Source organism: Rhinoderma darwinii, chromosome 4, assembly GCF_050947455.1.
Source record: "Rhinoderma darwinii isolate aRhiDar2 chromosome 4, aRhiDar2.hap1, whole genome shotgun sequence".
Lineage (NCBI taxonomy): Eukaryota > Metazoa > Chordata > Amphibia > Anura > Rhinodermatidae > Rhinoderma > Rhinoderma darwinii.
In genome coordinates this window covers 63,347,229-63,372,287 of record NC_134690.1, presented here as the reverse complement: position 1 = coordinate 63,372,287, position 25,059 = coordinate 63,347,229, and the positions used below count along the sequence as shown (strand labels likewise).

Here is a 25,059-nt window from a genome sequence, read left to right as displayed (position 1 = left end):
TTTTATCAATTTACTTACATGTATTACAAAGCTGAATATTCCAATTATTTCTCTTTTCGCCATCACAGTATATGACAATATCATCTTTATAGAATTTTCCAGAATGACACAAATGGTCACATTGGTTGCACAATATTTTTAGGTCAAACAATTTAGTCAATAAAGGCGGAGATGCCTTGAATAGCCAATCTTGAGCTTATCTCATACAGATGTAGCAGAGCTGAATTATGAATGAACTGTTTTGTTTGTGCCCAGTGACTACTCACAGAGTTACATTATATAATTTTTATCAGCTAAACTAACTGGATTGGAAAAAGGTGAAGCGTTAAAAGGGTTTTTCCATCTTAACGACCCTTTTCCATATGCCGTATTATGAGAAATGAACATAATAAAATGGGGTCCGCTACTTGGGACCCCACTCTATGAACCAGAGTGTAGAACTGCTGCAAAAAACAGTCTGGCAAGCTCGGCGTGATATGTTACATGGTTATCCATTTAAGTGGACTCACACAGCTTCCCCTAGCATTAGCAGGAGATCAGGGGGTTAAGGAAAGCCGTAACCTTGGTTATTAGTTGAATGCCGATACGGCTTCCTTCTGAGATGGAGTTGTGTTGTTGGGACAATCCTTCAAAAGTAAATTGCATAAATACTACATAACTAGGCATTCCCTAATAGACAATTATTGGAAATGTTCCCATAATACTAACTGACATACGTCACAGTAAGGAGAACACGATTATGGGGTAATATGGAGTGCACAAACTCTATACAGATCTTCAAACATCCCCCAAAACACAGACTGACCAATTACAATAGAATATTAAGATGTTTATAAAAATATTGACCAATTACAAAAGATTTAATCTATAAAATAAAATAATTCATTTCATCAGTCGCACCGGTTGACTTTTCATAAATACACACGCCTATATTTAAATGCTTCATTTCTATAATCCAATACATATAAAGAAACACAAATAATAAATTAACCAAATATTGTGGTCTTGTTTCTTAGAAAGCATTTGTGAAGTACCTGAGCATTTGAAGTACTGTCTGCTTGTCTGGTGGACCGAGCTGTATAAGGAAAGTGATGGTGAGCCCGTGGACGAGGTCTAAAAAAAGGAAAACGAAGACGATTACATGGTGACCAAGACCCAGTGATGAGAACGCTTATCTAGTACTGTCAAAGCATTAATGAAATGGTAACATCCACATTAATCTACATCAGGGTTGCCAACCTCCACTTCAGTAATTTCTGGGCAACTGAGCTAAAAATCACGGACAGACCAAAATTTTTATGGACAGATTACAAAATCAAGAGTTAGTGATAAAGAGCATAAGTAATACCTTTTTCTTTAAAAAGGGATCACAGGAGTCCAAAGATGTCACGGATGAAAATAGTACTTATTTTCACAATATGTAGATTATGTAGTGGTTATATCATGTACTCTGACATTGATTCTTATTTCTCACCCATTGTATTGTCATCATGTAAACCTGCCAATTAAGTAGCCAAGAACCCGGTACTAGTATGGTATCTTGGATCACGGGCGGCACGCCGGGCACTCTCTCTCTCTCCCGCCAGAGAGACAGACCGTCTCGGACGGTATCGGAGGCGTCTGCTGTGTGGTAGGGGTCCGGGTGCACTGCTGGCTGCTGCCTGTGCTGGGTGTAACGTCTATGGCCACGGACCGTCGTTCAGTCGTTAACCCCGACGGCCGTGGCTATGGACATCTTACCTCGCTGCAGCGTCATCCTCCTGTGAAGTGCCGGCACTCACTTCCGGCCCTCGAGTGTCTCCGGCAAGCGCGCGCGCCCGTGCGTGCACGGCCTTAATGGACCAGTGCACGCATTTTTGCAGGAAGTCTGCAATCTAGCCCAGGATGCCCTGGGCTATAAAAAGGGCTCTGTCCACTTGCTCTTTGCCAGAGCGTTGTTCGTTACCCTTTGTTTGTCGTGCTTATGGTCTCCCAGTGTCTTCCAGTTTCCCAGTGTACCTTGCTCCTGTATCCTGTTTCCGTGCTACCTAGTGCTAATGCCGTGCTGTGCTATTGCCGTGCTACAGCCTATGTTTGATCTGCTGCGCCTCACCTGACGACTTCCCGCCGCCTGGTCCTGGACGTGCCTCCCTCGCTACTGCCTACGATTGCCTCAGGTACCCTCGCTGAACTAATTGAACTCTGTACTTACATGTTTGGCCAGCTGCCAATCCTGCACGCGGTACGGCCCAGTGGGTCCACACCCCGCATCATGACACTGGGACTCACCAATCACAGCCCCCTTTATAGCTTTTCAACAGTAACTTAGGAAAAACCTGCAAGAGCGGCTGTGATTTGCGAGTCAGACTGTCAGTCTCACTCATTCAATCCCCACCGCTCTGCCTGGTGACTCTGGTCTCGGGTGTGAAGTGACTGGTACCCGTCTCACCTCAGTCAGAGACAGACAGACTCCGACCATCATCTCTCCAGTCCTCCCTTCGCTTTCGCACGGTTTCCCTTGTCTTGTTTGCACTGCGCATGTAAGTTTTGGCGCATTCGCAAAGCAAGGTTTCGGGGGAAGAAAAAAAAAATCTTGCACTGTGTTTTTTTCTGCCGGACACTGCAGATGGCAAAAAAAAACCATCAGTTTTTGGAAACCCTGATCTACATACATTAGTATTCATGAAGCTACTAAGCAGGGGTGGACACAGACAGCAAAGGGCCCCTGTGCCAGAAGAGTATATGGGCCCCTTGGACTCCAAAAACGAATCATAGAGCACCCCTCACTCCACCAGTAATTGTGAGACATAATTGGTACATTACAGTATTGGTACATATAGGGATTGCAGTTCCGGTCCCGATCAAGTCAGTCAACTGATCGGTGGGAATGCGGGGAGTCGGACACCCAATGATCTGATATTGATGAGCTATCCTCAGTATGGGCCGTCAATATAAAAGTCCCGGTAAATACTTAAAGTATCAGTTACACCCTTTACTAACATTATTTAGTAGATACCTAATAGCATGTAGAATACAGTCCTCACCACTAATTCGGCAGAGGCCATGCTTACTTAGTTAGGGATGCCATCAGATTACTGACACAATACATCTCGGCAAAGCATTTGAAAGGTAACTTGAAACACAAGCTTTGCTCTTCATGCTCAGATGTATTTAAAGGGTTCATCACCTAAATTTTGCAATGAATGCTGCCAAGTTGTTTTTTTTACCTTTCTCTACTGTCAGATTATTGGTAAAGCAGCTTTGATCCATGTCTGATAGTCCGGCTGCTAGGGTTAATCTCCCTAAAAAAACACAGTCTTTTCAATATGGTTCTCAGGCAGTAGCACCCCACCAAACAAGTTAACTCAGCTTACACAGGTCATCATCTGAAGGGAGAATTGCAACTAAAATGAGGGCAGAGGAAGGCCAAGGAGGCTGGCAGGACTTTACCCACAGCTTTGTCCATCTCGTACTACTTTATTAACCTTATTTTTGCAAGAGCATATTTAGGTGGAGTACCCTTTAATAAATATGTCTTTTTTTATTCAGTTTAGTAATGCCCTATCTCCTAGCTGATCTAATAGGCGCTGTCACACTGATAATGATAGTGAAAATTCTGTCCCAAAACGTTTATTATTTTAAAAGTTATGAGCTTATTTCTAAATATGTAAATGAGACTATACTAGACAAGTGGGAGGTAACAGCAGTGATTCTCCAGAGGTGGAGCTACCGTGTCACAGCCTCTGACGCTGTCCAATCAGCATGAAGATGCTTGACACACTGTGGAGATTCTCATCTTTCATATGACACCGGGATCGCAGTTCTAGCTGTGACACAACCGGAGATATCGCCAATTGAAAACACAGTCGGGAATGGAAGCTGTATACTATATGATCACGCTGTGTTGCTGGGCAGGGAAGGGGGAGAAGCTGTATGCTGATTGGACAGCGTCATACAGAAAACATTACACCGCCCAGAGTGAAAAGAAAGAGTCACATTTACATATTTAGAAAAATGATCATAACTTTGCAAATAAGAAATATAAAAAAAAAAAAAATCACACTGGAGTTATTAATAAACTAGTGACAGATCCTCTTTAATGAGTGCTCATTAAAAATGTGTGGATGTATGGATAGATAGATAGATAGATAGATAGATAGATAGATAGATAGATAGATAGATAGATAGATAGATAGATAGATAGATAGATAGATAGATAGATAGATATGAGATAGATAGATATGAGATAGATAGATAGATAGATAGATAGATAGATAGATAGATAGATAGATAGATAGATAGATAGATAGATAGATAGATAGATAGATAGATAGATAGATAGGTAGATAGATAGATAGATAGATTAGATAGATAGATTAGATAGATAGATTAGATAGATAGATTAGATAGATAGATAGATAGACAGACAGACAGAGATAGATAGATAGATAGATAGATAGATAGATAAAAAGGCAGCAAATATAGGCCTTTTTGGTGTATAAATGTAGTCATCGTCCTCATCAAGAAATGTGTCCCTAATTTTTATATCGGGAGCCAAGATTATATTACAAGGTCTGCCACAATATCAAAACATCAGAGAAAGAAGGAAGTTTCTTCTAGATAACATTTTTTTGCCTCTGTAAACAATCATGAAATATTCTTCTACTGTCGATCATCCTCCTTGGGCATAGCACAAACCTCTCAGATGTTCTAGACATTTTTACAAGCTACTGTCAATTAAATTGCTGAATGAGTGATTGGTATAATTGGGTTTTCTCTACAATACTTGGTCACCGCCGCCCAAAACTTCCTCAATCCCATTATGTTATCGAGTATAACAGGGGCCTCGCCATGCACATTATGTGGCTTCTTCAAGACGGTGACCATAGTAGTAGCATCAGACCATGATCTACCGTCCCGCACTCGTAAAGCTTTCTCAGGAAACTTTCAACACCATTTAATATGACTGTGTTTTAGCTATTTTATAAGTAATAAGCAACTCAGAGGCGCTGCTAGTAATAAAACTCTATTTTAGGCAGGAGGTATAAATAAAAGCCTTTTTATAATAAAAATTGTAACAAGGAAAAGTATAAAATTGCTAAAACATGATGAAATGATATAAAATGGATCCAACCGGTTCCGGGACTGGACTAGTCCCTTCTTCAGGGTTCATATGGAGTAGAGATGGTAAAATCTATTGATCGTGTTCACGATTTGCAGCAGTTCGGGATGGTTCATCTCTCAGAACCTGGGAGGAAGAGATTTTTTTAAAGATTCACATGTCCTAACTGGACAAACCATTTTCATATGCCCTACATCATAGAAAGAAGTCCCCGTCTGGGACTCCATTCTATAAGCCAGAGTGTAGCGCTACTACAAAGATCTGCTTCAACTTTTTCGGACTTGTCGTAGTCATGAATTTGTGGAATTTAATATTACATCTTAGGCTGTGTTCACATTAGCATTATAGCTTCTAGTTATAACTGAGCCATGACAGCTATTCCAGATCTGCTTCAGTTTTTTTTTTTTATGGGATCTGTCAGTTATTGGTTGGGGTTTTTTGTCATGGTAAGAATAGCTCTCCAGAATATTTCCATGTCCATATGACATCACTTAACGTGAGATGGTTATCTGTAGTAGGACATGAGATTCCTCACTGGGCCCCACTGCCTGCATAGGATGCGACTGTGGGCCCGGTTAGCTATTGGGCCTTTACCACGGGGTGAACATAAAAATAAAAACTAATGGCTATTGAGCCAACTCCTCCGGCCCTTCACTTGCTAACAATGTAGTTCCTCTGGAGAATGGGGTCCTGCACAGATTCGTAGCAAAGGTATAGGGCCAACCAGAGCTGAACCCCTCACTTCAAGGGCCTCAAAGCAGCCACATAGCCTACCTCTATGGTTTGTATATATATATTATAACGGAAATGTGTATCACACCAACAATAGTATAAGGATGCCGGAAAGCTGACAGAAAAGAAGAATATCAGACGTCTGACTCTAGGTTAGCACATGTTGCCGTGTGATAGTGTGAATAATGCTTGAATACGGAGTGATATATGGCACGCATGATAAAATACAGCCGTCATCTCTGCGCTAGTGAATCAAATTGGACCCTTTTTTTGCATACATTTCTGATTCATATACACAGTTGTTTTTCACAGGAAGGTAATTTAAGAATTCCTTGATCTATGAATGACAAAATGCAAAGTACCAGTCTGGATGCCATTGTTTATTAGGTATTATTTATCCACCTGACATTAGTAAAGTGTCTCTACAGAAATGGCTGTTAAAGGGAACCTGTCACCAGCATTTCACCTATTGAGCTTTACTTATCCCTCACTGGCTGCCGTTATCCCCTCTCCTAAACTCCTCCTCCGACTGTAAATAACGGTCTGCGAACATTTTGCGCCTTTTATCAGAATAATCCGGTGTCCCTTTTTTGCACACACCAGAAGAGAACATCAATGCACAAGCGCAGGATTTTGTGTGCTGGGGGAAGGCGAGGAGCTGTCAATCAAATGTAAGGAGGCGGAGTCAACTCAGAAAGACTTGAGGAAGGAAGATATGACTCTTTCCAAACCAAGCTATGACTCTTTTATGCTCATTAGCATACGGTGTGGGAACACTAAAAAACTGAACACTAAAGCTACAGAGCCGACTAAGAAGACAATTATAGGTAATATAGAAATGATTTTTCACCCACTACCGCCTGGTATTTCTGGTGTAATAGGGGAAATGCTGGTGACAGGTTCCCTTTAAGGGGAATTTATTGTCAGAAAATAACCTGTTGTTTAAATCAAGTTTTTATGTTAAACATATTTTAGTTTGATTTTGTTTTTACATTTTTGCGATTTGTAAGGCTTTTATTTTTTATTTTTTAGAGCATTATCTATAAAAACAAAGAATACTGAAATTTTTAGGATTTTACGCTGGCCACTGAGCCTCTCAAAAGGTTGATATTTCCTGTTTTGTAGAGATGACTTTCCAGTTTGTGCTGTGTACACTTGGGGCAGAGGCAGCCGTCATCTCATTATCATCAGATGGTAGAAATACAATTAAAAGGTAACACCTGTAATATAAAGCTGGAGGCCGATATCACAGGATCGCACCATTGGCAATAGGTGATGGTGACAGTTCAGCTCCTTCACCCTCCTCTTTCTTCCTGCACATTGACCTTTGCACATTAAACAGAGCATGCCCACGACATTTTCAAGTCAATAGGTTGTTTCTGACTAGTGATACAGATGTGTCCCTTCCATACCTTGCCTTATATCTCAACATTTTCTGACATGTGTGATGCAGGATGACCAGCTTTACAAAAAGAAACATGATTTCATGATACTCTGTCACGAGATATATATGCTATATGTTCTATTTGTGGCCACCCAGTGGTTGTGATGTGAATTGCAGCCTTTCAAGGGTTTTGCTAGCTTGTCGCAATATTGTATCACATTTATTAATGAGAAATTAGAATATTTAACTATATTCAAGCAAAAGTAAGGGTTGAAACATCTGTACTTTCACTCTAAATACAAAGTACGGCCACACAGCATCATAGACCTAAATTAAAATGTCAAGTAAAATGCATTTAGGTTTCTATAATATTGCATGTGCCATTGAATATAAATAATCAAATGTATAAATATACATTGCATGGTCACGAGCTATGTTCCTGTGTAGGGAGTGTCCCTATGCAGTTTAACACTATCAACAATGATTGGACAATGTCAGGCTGTGCAGGGACACTCCCCATTGACTAGATTAATGGTAACAGCCAGTTGTCAATTTATTCAAACATTTCCAGGAGGAATAACAGAGACCAACGCAGACCTTCTATTTGATAGGGAATGCACTATAATTCTAAAACAGATAAGTCAGGAGAGCTGACAGGTCATCTTTATTTTAAAGATCTCTGCTTGCGGTCATTGAATTGGAACATTCTTTATTACTTTTAGAGGCAGAGAACCCATACAGACCTAACCTTTTATACCTTGTGAGCCACATTTAATTCTGAGTGATGGCCGGGAGCCACATTTAAGTAAAAAATGTTAACATATTAAACATAGAGAAATAAAAATCATGAAATATAATTTTGCAGGTAAAAATTTCAGTTTTAAATTTTACGCACTGGTATTCCATCACCCAAATTGAATTTTTTTTAGAATATGGATATGTCTGTAATATTGTTTATGTGTATGTCATACTGTAGCAAGAGCATATGGTTATAACGAAGGGTTCCTGTAGCGAGCCACACAGAGGGGGTTGCGAGCCACATGTGGTTCTTGAGCCACTGGTTGGGGACCACTGGTCTAGACAATCATTTGTAAGCTAAACACGCTCCTGTTCTGAAAACGTGCTACAATGTATCAGTCTAGGTCAAATGTATCAGCCTGGAGTCCTAGATACAAATACTCATGGATTATGCTCCTCTGGTGTTCACAGATCATACACAATCAATCCGGTAACTTCTTCTTGTGTATAGTCTTCTTGTCCGCTGTAAAACCTCTGGTGTGGGCTGTCAAGCGGTCGGTTAGTGTGGCCCATTGAGTCCTTAACATATTTATCTTCCCTTTAGTCTCTTCTCTATTATCATCTGTTCTGTTTGATTTACAGTTGAATGGATGATAATGATGGGGAGATCAGTGATAGGCCGCACACGCATTTGACTATTCGCTCCTTCTTTTATCCTCACCTGTTGTTCAGAAATATGTTTAAGGCTAAAATCAGAGTTCAAAGTATGAAGAAAGGAAATTGCAGGCTGATTCTTCATTGATTTTTGGGATGGTTCAATAGGAAGGCTGGACAAGTTGCTCCTGCTCTCACAGTGTTTAGAAGTCAGCTTTTTCCTTTGGACTCGAGCTAGGCTGACGCTCAATAAAAAGGTTTGTGTGTGTGCAATGTCTATTGACTATAACACCAGCACCAAGGCTGCGGAACAGTCATGTCTGTGACATTTACATTGCGGCTAAGATACCATTCAGCATCACGGAAACTCACTTCAATGCACAAAGGGAGTTCTCGCAAATAACGTCAATCATGTGACACAGACTTGGCCTAGATGCATATCAAATGCTTCCTCAGATTGTTTCTTGTCTTTACCCCCCTTTGCTTATGAGATGTTTACATCAATTATATTTCTACAGTGAGGGTGTTATGTTGTCTCTAATACAAAATACAGAATATATCTGCAAAAAGGGAAAAATTATATCTATCTATCTATCTATCTATCTATCTATCTATCTATCTCATATCTATCTATCTATCTATATATCTCATATCTATCTATCTATCTATCTCATATCTATCTATCTATCTATCTATCTATCTCATATCTATCTATCTATCTCATATCTATCTATCTATCTATCTCATATCTATCTCATATCTATCTATCTCATATCTATCTATCTATCTATCTATCTCATATCTATCTATCTCATATCTATCTATCTCATATCTATCTCATATCTATCTATCTCATATCTATCTATCTCATATCTATCTATCTCATATCTATCTATCTCATATCTATCTATCTCATATCTATCTATCTCATATCTATCTATCTATCTATCTATCTATCTATCTATCTATCTATCTATCTATCTATCTATCTATCTATCTATCTATCTATCTATCTATCTCTCATGTCTATCTATTTATCTATCTCATGTCTATCTATTTATCTATCTCATGTCTATCTATCTCATGTCTATCTATCTATCTATCTATCTATCTATCTATCTATCTATCTATCTATCTATCTCATATCTATCTATCTCATATCTATCTATCTATCTCATATCTATCTATCTCTCATCTATCTATCTATCTATCTATCTATCTATCTATCTATCTATCTATCTATCTATCTATCTATCTATCTATCTATCTATCTCATATCAATTCAATTCAATTCAAAGAAGCTTTATTGGCAGGACCAAATACATATTAGCATTGCCAAAGCAAGTAAGAAGTAAGGGAATGAGGGGTAGGGACTGAGGGATTGGGGGATAGGGACACATCTAGGGTTGGGGTTATACAAGTCCATGGCATATCATGTCTCTCTCAGTCTATGGCATGCAGTGACATATTGTGCCGCTGTGCCCACTGTGGTTTCCTCTTCACCCAGCAGGATGTAGAGTTTCTCTTCCTCTTCCATGGAGCTGAAGTCCGGTAAGAGATCAGAGAGTCTCCTGAAGTGAGTGTCCCTCACTGCTGAGTATTTGGAGCAGTATAGCAGGAAGTGGGCCTCATCCTCCACGGCCTCCTGGTCGCACTGTTGGCACAGTCGGCTCTCCCTGGGCTTGTAGGTCTGTCTGTGGCGCCCGGATTCGATGAGCAGGTTGTGGGCGCTCAGTCTGTAGCGGCTCAGGATCTGTCTGTCTCTGGGGTTTGGCAGTTTCTCCAGATATGGCGCAAGTTTATATTCCCGCTGTAGACTCTGGTATATTGTCAGTTTCTGGGATGTCTTTATGTCGTTCCTCCAGTCACTGATATACTCCTCTATCTATCTATCTTATATCTATCTATCTATCTATCTATCTATCTCATATCTATCTATCTATCTATCTATCTATCTATCTCATATCTATCTATCTATGTCATATCTATCTATCTATCTATCTCATATCTATCTATCTCATATCTATCTATCTCATATCTATCTATCTCATATCTATCTATCTATCTATCTATCTATCTATCTATCTATCTATCTCATATCTATCTATCTCATATCTATCTATCTCATATCTATCTATCTCATATCTATCTATCTCATATCTATCTATCTCATATCTATCTATCTAATATCTATCTATCTCATATCTATCTATCTCATATCTATCTATCTCATATCTATCTATCTATCTATCTATCTATCTATCTATCTATCTATCTATCTATCTATCTATCTATCTATCTATCTATCTATCTATCTATCTATCTATCTATCTATCTATCTAATATCTATCTATCTCATATCTATCTATCTCATATCTATCTATCTCATATCTATCTATCTCATATCTATCTATCTCATATCTATCTATCTAATATCTATCTATCTCATATCTATCTATCTCATATCTATCTATCTATCTCATATCTATCTATCTCATATCTATCTATCTCATATCTATCTATCTATCTATCTATCTATCTATCTATCTATCTATCTATCTATCTATCTATCTATCTATCTCATATCTATCTATCTCATATCTATCTATCTCATATCTATCTATCTCATATCTATCTATCTATCTATCTATCTATCTATCTATCTATCTATCTATCTATCTATCTATCTATCTATCTATCTATCTCATATCTATCTATCTCATATCTATCTATCTATCTATCTATCTATCTATCTATCTATCTATCTATCTATCTATGTATCTATCTATCTATGTATCTATCTATCTATCTCATATCAATTCAATTCAATTCAATTCAATTCAAAGAAGCTTTATTGGCAGGACCAAATACATATTAGCATTGCCAAAGCAAGTAAGAAGTAAGGGAATGAGGGATAGGGACTGAGGGATTGGGGGATAGGGACATATCTAGGGTTGGGGTTATACAAGTCCATGGCATATCATGTCTCTCTCAGTTTATGGCATGCAGTGACATATTGTGCCGCTGTGCCCACTGTGGTTTCCTCTTCACCCAGCAGGATGTAGAGTTTCTCTTGCTCTTCCATGGAGCTGAAGTCCGGTAAGAGATCAGAGAGTCTCCTGAAGTGAGTGTCCCTCACTGCTGAGTATTTGGAGCAGTGTAGCAGGAAGTGGGCCTCATCCTCCACGGCCTCCTGGTCGCACTGTTGGCACAGTCGGCTCTCCCTGGGCTTGTAGGTCTGTCTGTGGCGCCCGGATTCGATGAGCAGGTTGTGGGCGCTCAGTCTGTAGCGGCTCAGGATCTGTCTGTCTCTGGGGTTTGGCAGTTTCTCCAGATATGGCGCCAGTTTATATTCCCGCTGTAGACTCCGGTATATTGTCAGTTTCTGGGATGTCTTTATGTCGTTTCTCCAGTCACTGATATATTCCTCTTGGCCTTTGTTTATTGTCTTCTTGATTTCGGCTTTTGTGAGGCCGCGCTGGGTGACATTTTCTTCAGGCCGGGTCAGGGTGAGATGTTCTGGGGGGCCTGGTTTACCTGGGACCCCTTGGTGTAACAGGGCTTTATGGTGATAGGAACTTTGCCTGCTGCTGTGTAGATGGGCCCAGAATGATAGCGCCCTCTTCTGGATTGTGAGGTGTAGTGGGAATCTGCCCAGTTCTGCCCGACAGGCACTATTTGAGGTGCTCCGATGGACTTGGAGAAGGTGTTTGCAGAATTCTAGGTGGAAGATTTCTGTTGGGCTGGAATCCCACCTTGACCAGTCTGGGTATGTGTCCGGACCCCAGACTTCACTGGCATACAGGAGGATTGGGGAGATGATGGAGTCAAAGATTTTCAGCCAGACCGTCACTGGTGGTTTGAGATGATAGAGTTTTCGTCTGATGGCATAGAAGGTTTTGCACGCCTTGTCTTTCAGAATCTCTATGGCTTGTTTAAAGCTTCCTGATTGGTTGATTTCTAGGCCCAGGTAAGTGTACCTGTCGGTCGCTGTGATTGTGGCGTTATTTAGTGTGAAGGTCGGGTGCCTGGGGGATTTTGAGTTTCTCTTCTGGAACACCATGATGTTGGTTTTCTTGGCATTGATGGGTAGTGCCCACGTGGAGCTGAATTTTTCTAGGATTTGCAGGTTGTCTTGGAGACCTTTCTCGGTTGGTGATAGTAACAGAAGGTCATCTGCATACAGCAGGAATTTCACCTGGGTGTCATGGAGGGCGAGACCTGGTGCTGAGGAGGATTCCAGAGCTGTGGCCAGTTCATTGATGTAGATGTTGAAGAGCGTTGGACTGAGGCTGCAGCCTTGTCTGACTCCTCGGCTCTGCTGGAAATCAGCCGTTCTTCTCCCGTTCACCTTCACGCTGCATCTGTTCTCTGTGTAGGAGCTTCTGATGACGTCATAGGTTTTACCTCCTATTCCGCTCTCCAGCAGTTTCAGGAATAGGCCCGGGTGCCACACTGAGTCAAAGGCCTTCTTAAAGTCCACAAAACAGGCGTAAATCTTCCCATGCTTTGTATTGTGGACGTGGCTCTTGATGAGGCTGCGCAGGGTGTAGATGTGGTCAGTGGTGCGGTGGTTTGGCATGAACCCAGCTTGGCTTTGGTGGAGGACATTGTGCTGGGTGAGGAAGCTGAGGATTCTCTTATTCAGGATGCTGCTGAACAGTTTCCCCAGGTTGCTGCTGACACATATCCCTCGGTAGTTGGCCGGGTCGTACCTGTCCCCACTCTTGTGGATTGGTGTTATAAGGCCTTGGTTCCAGATTTGCGGGAAGTAGCCGGCACTCAGCACTATATTAAATCTATCTATCTCATATCTATCTATCTAATATCTATCTATCTATCTATCTCATATCTATCTATCTATCTATCTATCTATCTATCTATCTATCTATCTATCTATCTATCTATCTATCTCATATCTATCTATCTCATATCTATCTATCTCATATCTATCTATCTCATATCTATCTATCTCATATCTATCTATCTCATATCTATCTATCTATCTCCTATCTATCTATCTATCTATCTATCTATCTATCTATCTATCTATCTATCTATCTCATATCTATCTCATATCTATCTATCTCATATCTATCTATCTCATATCTATCTATCTCATATCTATCTATCTCATATCTATCTATCTCATATCTATCTATCTAATCTATCTATCTCATATCTATCTATCTCATATCTATCTATCTCATATCTATCTATCTCATATCTATCTATCTCATATCTATCTATCTATCTATCTATCTATCTATCTATCTATCTATCTATCTATCTATCTATCTATCTATCTATCTATCTATCTCATATCTATCTATCTCATATCTATCTATCTCATATCTATCTATCTCATATCTATCTATCTCATATCTATCTATCTCATATCTATCTATCTCATATCTATCTATCTCATATCTATCTATCTATCTATCTATCTATCTATCTATCTATCTATCTATCTATCTATCTATCTATCTATCTATCTATCTCATATCTATCTATCTCATATCTATCTATCTCATATCTATCTATCTCATATCTATCTATCTCATATCTATCTATCTCATATCTATCTATCTCATATCTATCTATCTCATATCTATCTATCTATCTATCTATCTATCTATCTATCTATCTATCTATCTATCTATCTATCTATCTATCTATCTATCTATCTATCTATCTCATATCTATCTCATATCTATCTCATATCTATCTATCTCATATCTATCTCATATCTATCTCATATCTATCTATCTCATATCTATCTCATATCTATCTATCTATCTCATAATCTATCTATCTCATAATCTATCTATCTATCTATCTATCTATCTATCTATCTATCTATCTATCTATCTATCTATCTATCTATCTATCTATCTATCTATCTATCTATCTCTCATATCTATCTATCTATCTCTCATATCTATCTCTCATATCTATCTATCTCATATCTATCTATCTCATATCTATCTATCTCATATCTATCTATCTCATATCTATCTATCTCATATCTATCTATCTATCTATCTATCTATCTATCTATCTATCTATCTATCTATCTATCTATCTATCTATCTATCTATCTATCTATCTATCTATCTATCTATCTATCTATCTCCTTCTGCACGTGGTTAGTTGTCTGCCTTCTAGTGTATACAATGTATAAAGTAATTTTATTTCCTTCTATATTATCCATTTGCTCAGATTCTCGATATTGTCATTCACCATTATTTGGCTGTATATAATTAAACAGTGGCGCAGGCACATAATGGATGATTGGGGAAAATCATCTTTAATGGCTCTTGCATAGAACATAACAGCTACGTACAGTATTCAAATGAGGTCATGCAGATTAGCTTCAAGGAACTCACCAATAAGAAATAATAGCTTATGCCTGTTGAAAGCTTCCACTGAGTTTTTATTTGCAATTTTCCACATTGTCACCCCATGTCCTTATAGCAAAGTAAGTGGAAGATAATAATAGCAGCTAAATACTGTGCGTTCTGTAGTCTAGACACCACCTTCCTTGGCTTAGCATTATATTCTACCTTTCGTGGGAGTATAATTCCATTTTACAATTCTGCTGACTTGTAGTTCATCATGATGAAATCTGGACTTGTGGAGCTGTGGGAGAGCCATGGAGTACAGTATTCGTGTGCACTTCACCTTCACAACTTATGAGCGCACGCATCTTTGTAATGCCCAGGCCTTCTGGCTTGGCTAAATGTCGAAGAATTTTTATATTTTCTATTCAGATAGCCAGGCCATACTGCAAGGCATCTATTATTTCATTTACAGCCTAGATCCGTGCAGGTGGGTCTCTCCAAGTTTCAGCGAGAGAAGGAAACTTGTCCCTGACCCTTGTGGGCCATTTGGTTTAGCGGGAGGGGGAATAGTGCAGAGGCCCTTTTTCGTTTGGGAGTGGGCTTACAATGATCACACCCGAATGCACTTTTTTGTGACAACACATTTTTTGCACTCAGGCTTTCAATGAAAAATGAAGTATCTCAGCCTGATCTGTTCATATGTGTTGTTGCTTGTCATCAGTGCAAAAAAAATCAGGATTAAACACTAAGGCCTCATGCACACGACCGTAGCCGTGTGCACGGCCGTGATTTTCGGGTCGGCCGGCTGTGGACTGTCAGCCGCAGGCCGCCCGCAAATCGCGGGACATGCACATGGCCGCCGCCATTGTTTTCAATGAGCTCGGACCGCAGAACAGGGCCGTAATAAGACATGCCCGTTCTTTCTGCGGATCCCGGGCCGTGCAAGGACCGCAAAAACTACGGTCGTGTGCATGGACCCATAGAAAAGAATGGGGCCACAATTCTCCCGTGGATTTTCGGGGGAATTGCGGCCGCAAAAACACGTTCGTGTGCATGGGGCCTAACTTAAATGGATTGCCATGTGCAAGACGCAAAAAAATCACATTGGCCTGGACCCAGGAGATTAGATCCCCGCAATGTCTTTAACAAAGAAGTTGGCATTGTTACATAGATGGCCCATTTGACTCTAGACTCTCAATGATAATAATGATTAATAGCCTCATATACACAGCCATCCTTCTATGGGAAGTAATGGATGTTCATACGCAGCTATTCTAAGCTATGGAAATGTATACATCAATGGCAAATCAGATCCATTATCAGGTCACTCAAGAGATCCCAGCCATGTGATTCCCTGACATCTTCTAAATAAAAATAAAAAACAGAGAATGGCTTGAATACATTTAAAAGGCCATAAAAAAAATATCTATATATACAAGTTATTAATTACAATCATCGATACTGTGTTCAGGTAGACAAGAAGAGGGGTCAGAAAGAGTGGAGTAACACATGAATGCAGGATCAGACTGTTATTATCCGAACCCATAGGTCTGCATAGGAGCTGTAGACACAAAACGGTAAGCTTTATATATATATATATATATATATATATATCAATGCAAAAGTGCACATATGCTTTCATTTTCGGTATGATTCTGTGTTTTGTACTTTCTTTTTATTTAATTAAAATCAGATAATTATGAATCTATTATTTGATCTCATTTTTGTTTTTATGCTGAAAATATTAATCTTCCAGCATTTCCTCGCTCTCGTGGCCTCCTGATATGAGCGCACATCTGCTGCTTCTTGCTTGTCACTCACCAGTGATACATAGTGATAGTGGGGACAAGAAGAGATTAGCTACAGTAGTTTCCGCTTGTAGCAGTATCCATAGGGAAAATGGTACAGTATATATATATATATATGTAATGCAGATTTCTAGGCTATTACTAGGAAAGAATAAAACATGCTGTACATGAACTGTCTGCTTTTGCACATCATGCCATTTTAGGGTATTTACCTAATAATGGAGTCCCCCAAAAGACAGTATTACCTGCTGCTGGTCACAGTAGAAGATTGTGGTGCTAAATGGAAAAACTGGGAAAAAAGGCAAATACTTGTAGACTCTGTCACTGCAAGAAGCTTTTATCAGTGCCACCCCCTATGATGGTGAGATGTAATCTTACAAGGGGTTGCAAAACCAGACAGCCCCTAACCCAATAGATTTCTACATTGGGACTTTCCAATAACCCTTGGTAGAAAGTTGAAACTCTTTTTAATATCATATAGGAATATGATGTGTGGAATGAAACAGTTTCTGAAACGCTTGGTTGCTCTTTATTGGATAGCGAGAGCCGTTTGTAAGGGACAGATAGCTCTAGTGTCTTGTAGCTTCATTACTATTCGGTATTTCTCTATTGAGGGCGAGACAGTGAGCACCTTATACACTGCCCTGTATCAACCTTTCTCGCTTTGATCTTTCATACTCCGAAGGATCCCCAAAAATTCCCCTGTCACTCAGGGCTTATTCAGACGAACGTGATAAACGTCCGTGCAACGCGCGTGATTTTCACGCACCTCGCGCGGACCTATATTAGTCTATGGGGCCGTGCAGACAGTCAATAATTTTTACGCAGCGTGTGTCCGCTGCGTAAAACTCACGACATGTCTGTTCTTTGTGCGTATTTCGCGCATCACGCACCCATTGAAGTCAATGGGTGCGTGAAAATCACGCATGCCACACGGAGGCACCTCCGTGGGATGCGCGTGATTCGCGCAACAGCAGTCAAAGTATGAATCTAAACAGAAAAGCACCACGTGCTTTTCTGTTTACAAACATACAGAGTGTCATAATGATGGCGGCTGCGCGAAAAGCACTCAGCCACACATCATATGATGACGACACACGGCGCAAAACGCACATGCTCGTGTGAAAACGGCCTCAAAGGGAGTCAATTGAGACATAGACTTATTTTATCCATACTGTATCCTCTTCTGCAGCTGTCCCGACAGAGGCGTAGCTTGAAGCTCCTGGGCCCGAAGGCAACATATGTAACAGGACGACCAACATGCCGTGTGCCATTTATAATACCGCTATTTTCTTATAGATCCCTCAGACACCAAGGCCTATTTAACAGAAACGGCCGGACACATCATGAAGTGATTGGGGGAGGCAGACATGACCAGGGTTGCAGGGGAGAAGGAATGAGGTGAAAAGTTCAAATGGAGGAGGGGGAGGAAGGAGAAGGGGAGGGGGGGTGGTTAGGAGGGGGCGAGGTTAACAGAGGGCATATAGGAAGGGTGAGGGACAGGTTCGCGCCATTCACGCCCCAAGAAAGCAGTTTAGCCCTTGTCCCGCCTGCCCTCCCTTAAGGTTAGGTGTTATGTTTTTGGTTTTGCAATGTGGATTCTTTGTTGCTGCTGGTGTTTTTTCTTTTACAGGGGACGACTGGTGGTGACTGGTAGGAGTGGAGTCACGGTGGCATTGTTGGCGGATTGGGGGGTCCTTGGAGTTGGTGGTAATTTGAAGTGGGGGATTCATCAGAGGTATGGTCCCTAACAAATACATAATTGCTCATGGATATGGGCGTATTTTGGCCTCCTGCTGGGTGGTGTCCCGGGGAGTGGTTTTACATACTTGGCAAGCCAACTGCGGAGTAGAAAGGTGCCTCTGAGCCTGTAGGGGACGGCTGGGGGTAAGTAGCTATACAGGGGGCAGTTAGGCGCCAAAGTTTTGGAGCTCCAAGGACTTCAATTTCCTAGTAATGTTATTTATAAAGTTATGTTTTATGTTCATTTAAATTTATTAATAAAATGGCTGCTGTGGCCGAAATTTTCCAACCCACTGTCTCGTGTGTCTCACTGGGATGGGAGAGTGGCATGGACGAGGGGAAGGGCCATGAAGCAGAAAAGGGGGTGGACAGTATTGAAGGGAAGGTTAAGCAAAAGGGTTCGAAAGGGGGCGAGCTCTGTAATCCCATGGTCATGTTAACTCTTTATTCCCTATAGCTATGCCCCTGTGTCCGGAGGCTAATATATAGGGAGGGACAAGGATTTATCTTTTGTTTCATACTTTGACTCCTATTGTCCAGGCCAAATTAGAGACAATTAAGTATACACTATCATTTTCTGATAGGGGTGTTTAGGAGTGTACAAAGGCTGTCCTCAGATCAAAGGGGTTAGCCACTTCATCTTTTTTTCCCCAAATGTGCTGGAAACATGAAGTCACAAACTACTATAATGTTTTTAGGAGATCCGCAGCAATGTCTCGATCTGTATAGTGCCGCCCCTCCCCCCCGGTTTAGTCTAATCTTCATCACTGATTGTACGGCATTCCAGTCCAAACATGGCCGCTGATGGAAAGCCATGTGACCAAATCGATCCATCAGCGGCCTCCATTAAATAGCACGGCACACAGCACTGCACATGCGCTACTTTTCTTTGCAAACTACTTGGTAAACTATGCTATTCCATCCTGAGGGAACACAAAGAAAAAATGTATGCTGCAGATTATACTTTTTTTTTTAACACAGGAGACTATGGGTATCGAATGCCACTGTTAGGCATCCGTCACAGGTAGACGTTAAATGTATACTTCCGTAAGCTCCAGTGACCTAACTGTTCATATATGGACAGTTAAGGGGGTTTTACACTGGACGATAATCGTGCAGACAAGCATTCATAGAACGCTCGTTGACGATAATTGCCCTGCATAAACAGTGGAACCATCAGCAGATGAACAAGCAAACGCTATAGTTAAATAATGTAAAATATTATCGTTGTCGGCAGCACATCTCTCTGTGTAAACAGGGAGACGCGCTGCCGACATGATTATAACGTATGGGGACGAGCGATCGGAGTAACGACCGCTCGTCCCCATCCATAGCTCCGTGTGACAGGAGCAAACGAGCGCCGATCAACGATGTCTTGTTGATCGGCACTCGCTGCACCGGCCTATTGTCAACTGGTGTAAAAGGCCCTTGAGAATAAATGCTCAGGTAAATGGAGCAGATAAACATATAAAGTGGTTGTCCCAAAAAGTCTATTTATCACCAATCCACAAGATAGGTGATAAATGTCTTATCGATGGTGTTCAACTGCTAAGACCCCACTGATCTCTAGAACAACGGTCCCGAGCCCCCTGTTCCTCCGCACTGCATGACAGCAATGAGGAGGAGTTAAATGGAGTGGTGGTCACGCACGCATCCTGACGCTCCATTCAATGTCTATGGGGCTGATGGCAACAGTACTCGCGGGATAACTACTTTTAAGAAAGAATGATGGGCGGATTTTACTTCACATGGTATATAGTCCATGCATTTTAATTAAACAAATGAAATGACCTATAAGACATTGCAACAAATATACTGGGTCATCTGTGCACCCGCTCAATAATGGAAATATCTTATCAGCCAATCATAGAACAGCAACTCAGTGTATACAAGCATGTAGATATGGTCAAGAGGTTCAGTAGTTCAGTGTCAGAGTTAACATCAGAATAGCGACAAAATATGATATGATGAGAGACATAGGGGGAGATGTATTTAAACTAGGCCTGTCTTAATAAAAGGCAATGTAGAGTAAGATGCAACTAATTTATTAAGAGGCACACTCCTCTTAATAAATTTGTCTGTGCGACCCTAATAAAATCTACACCAGCCATTAGCTGACGCAGATTTGCTATCATTTACTCCAGCTTCTGTCGTAAATTACAGTAAATCTGCGTCGGGCCCATTCTTCTAAACTGTGGCCACTTTTTTAAAAAGTGGCATGAGCAGGGAAAGCGACCCAAAAGTCCACTTTTTTTGCAGCTTGTGGCCGTTTTGCAACATTTCTACGACAGAAAACTGGCATAGAAACGTAGATGACTTCCATCTTTGTACGTGGAATGATTGTTGGTGCCTGGTAGGGAGGTTTGAGTATTTAGAAGCTGCTGATCTATTGGGTATTTCCACACAACAGTTTATAGGGTTTACAGATAGTGGTTTAGAAAACAAGTGATTGTGAATAAAAATGACGAGGACAGAGGAAAATGGCCAGACCTGTTCAAGCTGACAGGGAGGTGACAGTAACAAAAATATAAAGCCAATGGGTCAGATGTTATCAAAACGAATGCAACGTAAAAGTAGAGCAGTTACCCATAGCAACCAGCCAGAATCCAACTATTCATTTTAGAGGCTCTTTGGAAAACGAAAGAAGCGACCTGATTGCTACGGCCAACTGCTCCACTTTTCCCTTGCATTGGTTTTTATAAATCTCCCCCGCATACAATGCACAGAAGTATTCCTGAATAAACGGTATGAGGAGTTAAAGACCACACCAATGTCTTCTCCTGTTAACTAAAAACAGCAAATGAAGGCTATAATAGTCACAAGCTCCCAAATACTAAATTCAAAGACACTGTACAGTCCTCCATAGGGTGGATAACATAAATGTGGGGCTAAAAACATGATGGTGGGGTTGGTTTCCATTTCCCCGCAGCTCCAAATGAAGAGGGTGGACAAACGCCAATGAAGGGCATTACCAGTTGTGCCCTACCTCGCCCCATTCACTCGAATCCACCTATTACAGGCGTCAGCACAGTCTCTGACGACAGCTTCTGCCATATTGCCACTGGAGGGAAGTGATGGTCTGAAAGTCAGGGTGACATCTGTCTCCATCACGACCACTGGGATTACACTAGCGGCTGAGAGCCACTTATAACAAAGGTCATGACAGATCAGGCTTGAGAAAGGCCCGCGTGTCAAAACTTCACTGTTATCCACTTTTGTGCTCCACATTAAAACATTGAAAAATGTAGCTGGCCGTGCCTTGGACCTTTCCTGCATATTGGACTTCTATGGTGGATCTAGGTGGAAACCCCCCCCCCCCCCCGCCCGAGTTAGCACACCTCGGCCTAACCTAGTACACACGATACCTATTTGGATGATCCGATCAATTAAGACATAGTTATCAGCATAGCTAAATTATCACTACCAGATCAAGCAACTATTTTCACAACTCACTAGCATCTAAAGGCCCTTTTACATGGGCCAATGATTGGGCAAACGAGTGTTCATAGGAACGTTTGTTCCCAACTATTGCCCTGTATAAACAGGGCAATGATCAGCTGATGAATAAACAAACGCTCGATCATTGGCTGATCTGATTGTTTATGCGGCCAATAAAATGGTCACTAGTCCACAGTACATCTCTCCGTGTAAACAGGGAGATGTGCTGCCGGCACGATGGAAATGTATGGGGACGTACTAACGACCGCTTGTCCCCATACATAACCGATCATTTCCCATTGAGAAAAGAGCAAACAAGCACCGATTAACTAGCTGTCTTGTCAATCGGCACCCGTTTTCACGGCCTAAATTGGGCCGTGTAAAAGGACATTTAAGGACCTTATTGCTCAGATACTAGAACATTGCACTGAAACGTTATTAAGCTGGATCCCAACACTGATCAACATAGTGACATTTTATTTTGTGGCCCCTTAAAATAAAAAAAATTAGAAAGCATGCACACCTCTATAGGAAAGTATCGATCCAGATTAAGAAAGCAGATTGTTACAAAGCCCAAGGAGATCCATTGGTTGGCGTGCCCCAGATAGAGATATATTTGTCATCTATACTCTACAGTACATTGATACCCACATCCAATAATGTAATTACAGCATGCGGTATGATCACGCGGAGTAATGTCATTACTCTAGTTGGCAAACTATGTAATTAACCTTCCAATGCCACAGAATAGGGAACAGGAGACCAGCACTGATAATCCTCTTGCTATAAACAGATGTAAAGCAGGTTTATATTTTTTATGCAGAAAATTGAGCTGTATGTAAAACTCGTTCATGAATGCATAATATCGCTGTAAAGCAGAATTCAGGAAAGTGGCGTATTATGAACAATTTGTGATTGCACCTCTGCTGTATTTAAGATTAATACATATTCACAATTTAGTTCTTTTGTGATACAAATGGAATCTCTTTGAGAAAATTCTCACTGTTTCTATCCTGAATATTTTAGTTATGGAAATGAAAAACGTCAATATGTTAAACTATATGGAATAGGGTGAAGACAATGATGCACACCAAGTAAAATGTCACTAACGCTCTGTTTTTGATAATCCATGTCCATGGTGGCCTTAAGTCTCTCTACGGAAAAGCAAAATCTAACAGAAAAAAAGAAACCGATAGATAAAACTATTTCTGTTGGACTAAGGCTACATTGACACGAGCGTATCAGATTCACCCACGTGAATCTGGCCCGTGTGTGTTGCGTTATGCATTAGTGTGCTTTGGGAGCAGCATGTGTTTTTCATGCATTCGCAAAGCACATATTTTTTTTTCAATGGAATTGTTGCGCAAATCACGCACAGCACACGGACTTCAATGGGTGTGTAGGTGCGTGAAAAACACACACCAATATAGGACATGCAGTGAGTTTCACGCAACAGACACTGGTTGCGTGAAAACTCCTGCATGTGTGAATAGCCCCATTGAAGTCAATGGGGCCGTGTGCTGTGCATGATTTTCACTCACAGCACACGGATGAGTTTTACGCTCGTCTGAATGAGCCCTTGGACTGACTTTGGGTTACATAAAAATAGGAATATTTCACCCATGTGTACTATGGGTACGAGTGTACAAGTAAGAATGCCACTTCTATGAAGGCCACCATTAGAAAGAAAAATAAACCTGAACGTTTCTGTAAACTAGTTCAGCTTCATTATTTATTTAGTCATCAATTAGTAATCAAGATTGTAAAAGAAGAACAGATGTAGAAGGTGTCAACATAATACAGCTATGGTTGGCAATACACCAAAATTGTACAATAACCCAATATTGAATAAATTAGCTTGTACTTTAAACCTGGAAATTCAGAATTGCATGCGTTCAACATAATATCTCACACACTTCTATGTCAAATCAACAGTTTAGGGAGCTGAGATTTAAGGTGCTGTTTGACGTGGTACTTGTATCAATAAGCGGCGTTATGTGTGTGAGGATCAGACATAGTCACTGGCTAATTTAATAGATTCACCCTGCAGGGTCAGGCCTATTTTGTCAATCAGAAATCCCTGGGTCAGACCACTCATAAATTACAGAAGAATTTGACTTGTGCCAAACTCATATCAGTCCATGTCTTTTTTTTATTTAATTTGCAAAAAAAAAACTATTCAGATTATGACAGATTTTATACATGTTTTCACATTGTATGGCTGATAGTGCTGACTACAACAAGAATGTCTTCAAATCCAAAAATGTTTAAATTCTTACTTATGTAAAATTATAGATTGTGACCAAGAATCATTTTGGCCATGGTTGCTAACGATCTATAAAATTAATGGATAGTCTATAAAAATTTGAGACTTTTTGCCAGACCTGAAGACTATTAATCCAATCAATATATTAAAGTCACATAGGCAAAATAATTTTCATCCAGAATATTAGAAGAAGAAATTAACACTATTCTAGTCTACACTAAGACATAATGTTGCCCAAATCACAAAGTTAAAGAAAGAATATTGAGAACCCTGATGCAAGACCAGTAACGTACCCACATGATGGGGTTTATATACAGGAATGATGGTTGTTATATACAGGGATGATGGTTGTTATATACAGGGATGATGGTTGTTATATACAGGGATGATGGTTGTTATATACAGGGATGATGGGTAGTCCAGCATTAACCCCCATCATCCCTGTGTATACCAGCCATCATACCCTTATATAACCCCCACCATCCCTATATATAACCCCCATCATCCCTGTATATGCCAGCCATCATCCCTGTTTATAATCCCCATCTTACCTGTATATACTAGCCAGGCTGGTATATACAGGTATGATGGGGGTCATATACTGGGATAATGGCTGGCATATTCAGGGATGATGGGGGTTATATAAAGAGATGATGGGGTTATATACAGGGATGATGGCTGGTATATAATTAGAATGTTCCTCTTAAATTCTAAGCATGCGTTAGGGAGCCCACTCAGTTGGGGCCCACTCAGATATGTTTTGCTCCCCCTGTGCTAAACCCCTAGCTATGCCTCTGTGCAAGGTGTAAATGTCTAAACAAGATGAATAGGGTTTCTTCAGAAATGTC

General features: G+C 40.5%; 1 protein-coding gene across 5 annotated transcripts in view; it reads right to left on the bottom strand.

The window, feature by feature from the left end:
- Positions 1–25,059, bottom strand: part of MYT1L (myelin transcription factor 1 like) — a 312,782-nt gene that overhangs the window by 223,888 nt on the left and 63,835 nt on the right. For 4 of the 5 annotated variants that reach the window (XM_075861152.1, XM_075861147.1, XM_075861148.1 and 1 more), the window contains exon 1: positions 1,035–1,109. The gene's annotated coding sequence lies outside the window, so the exon portion shown is untranslated. Of the gene's footprint in view, positions 1–1,034; positions 1,114–25,059 lie in introns of those variants that run through there. The other variant, XM_075861151.1, reaches the window with a different exon arrangement.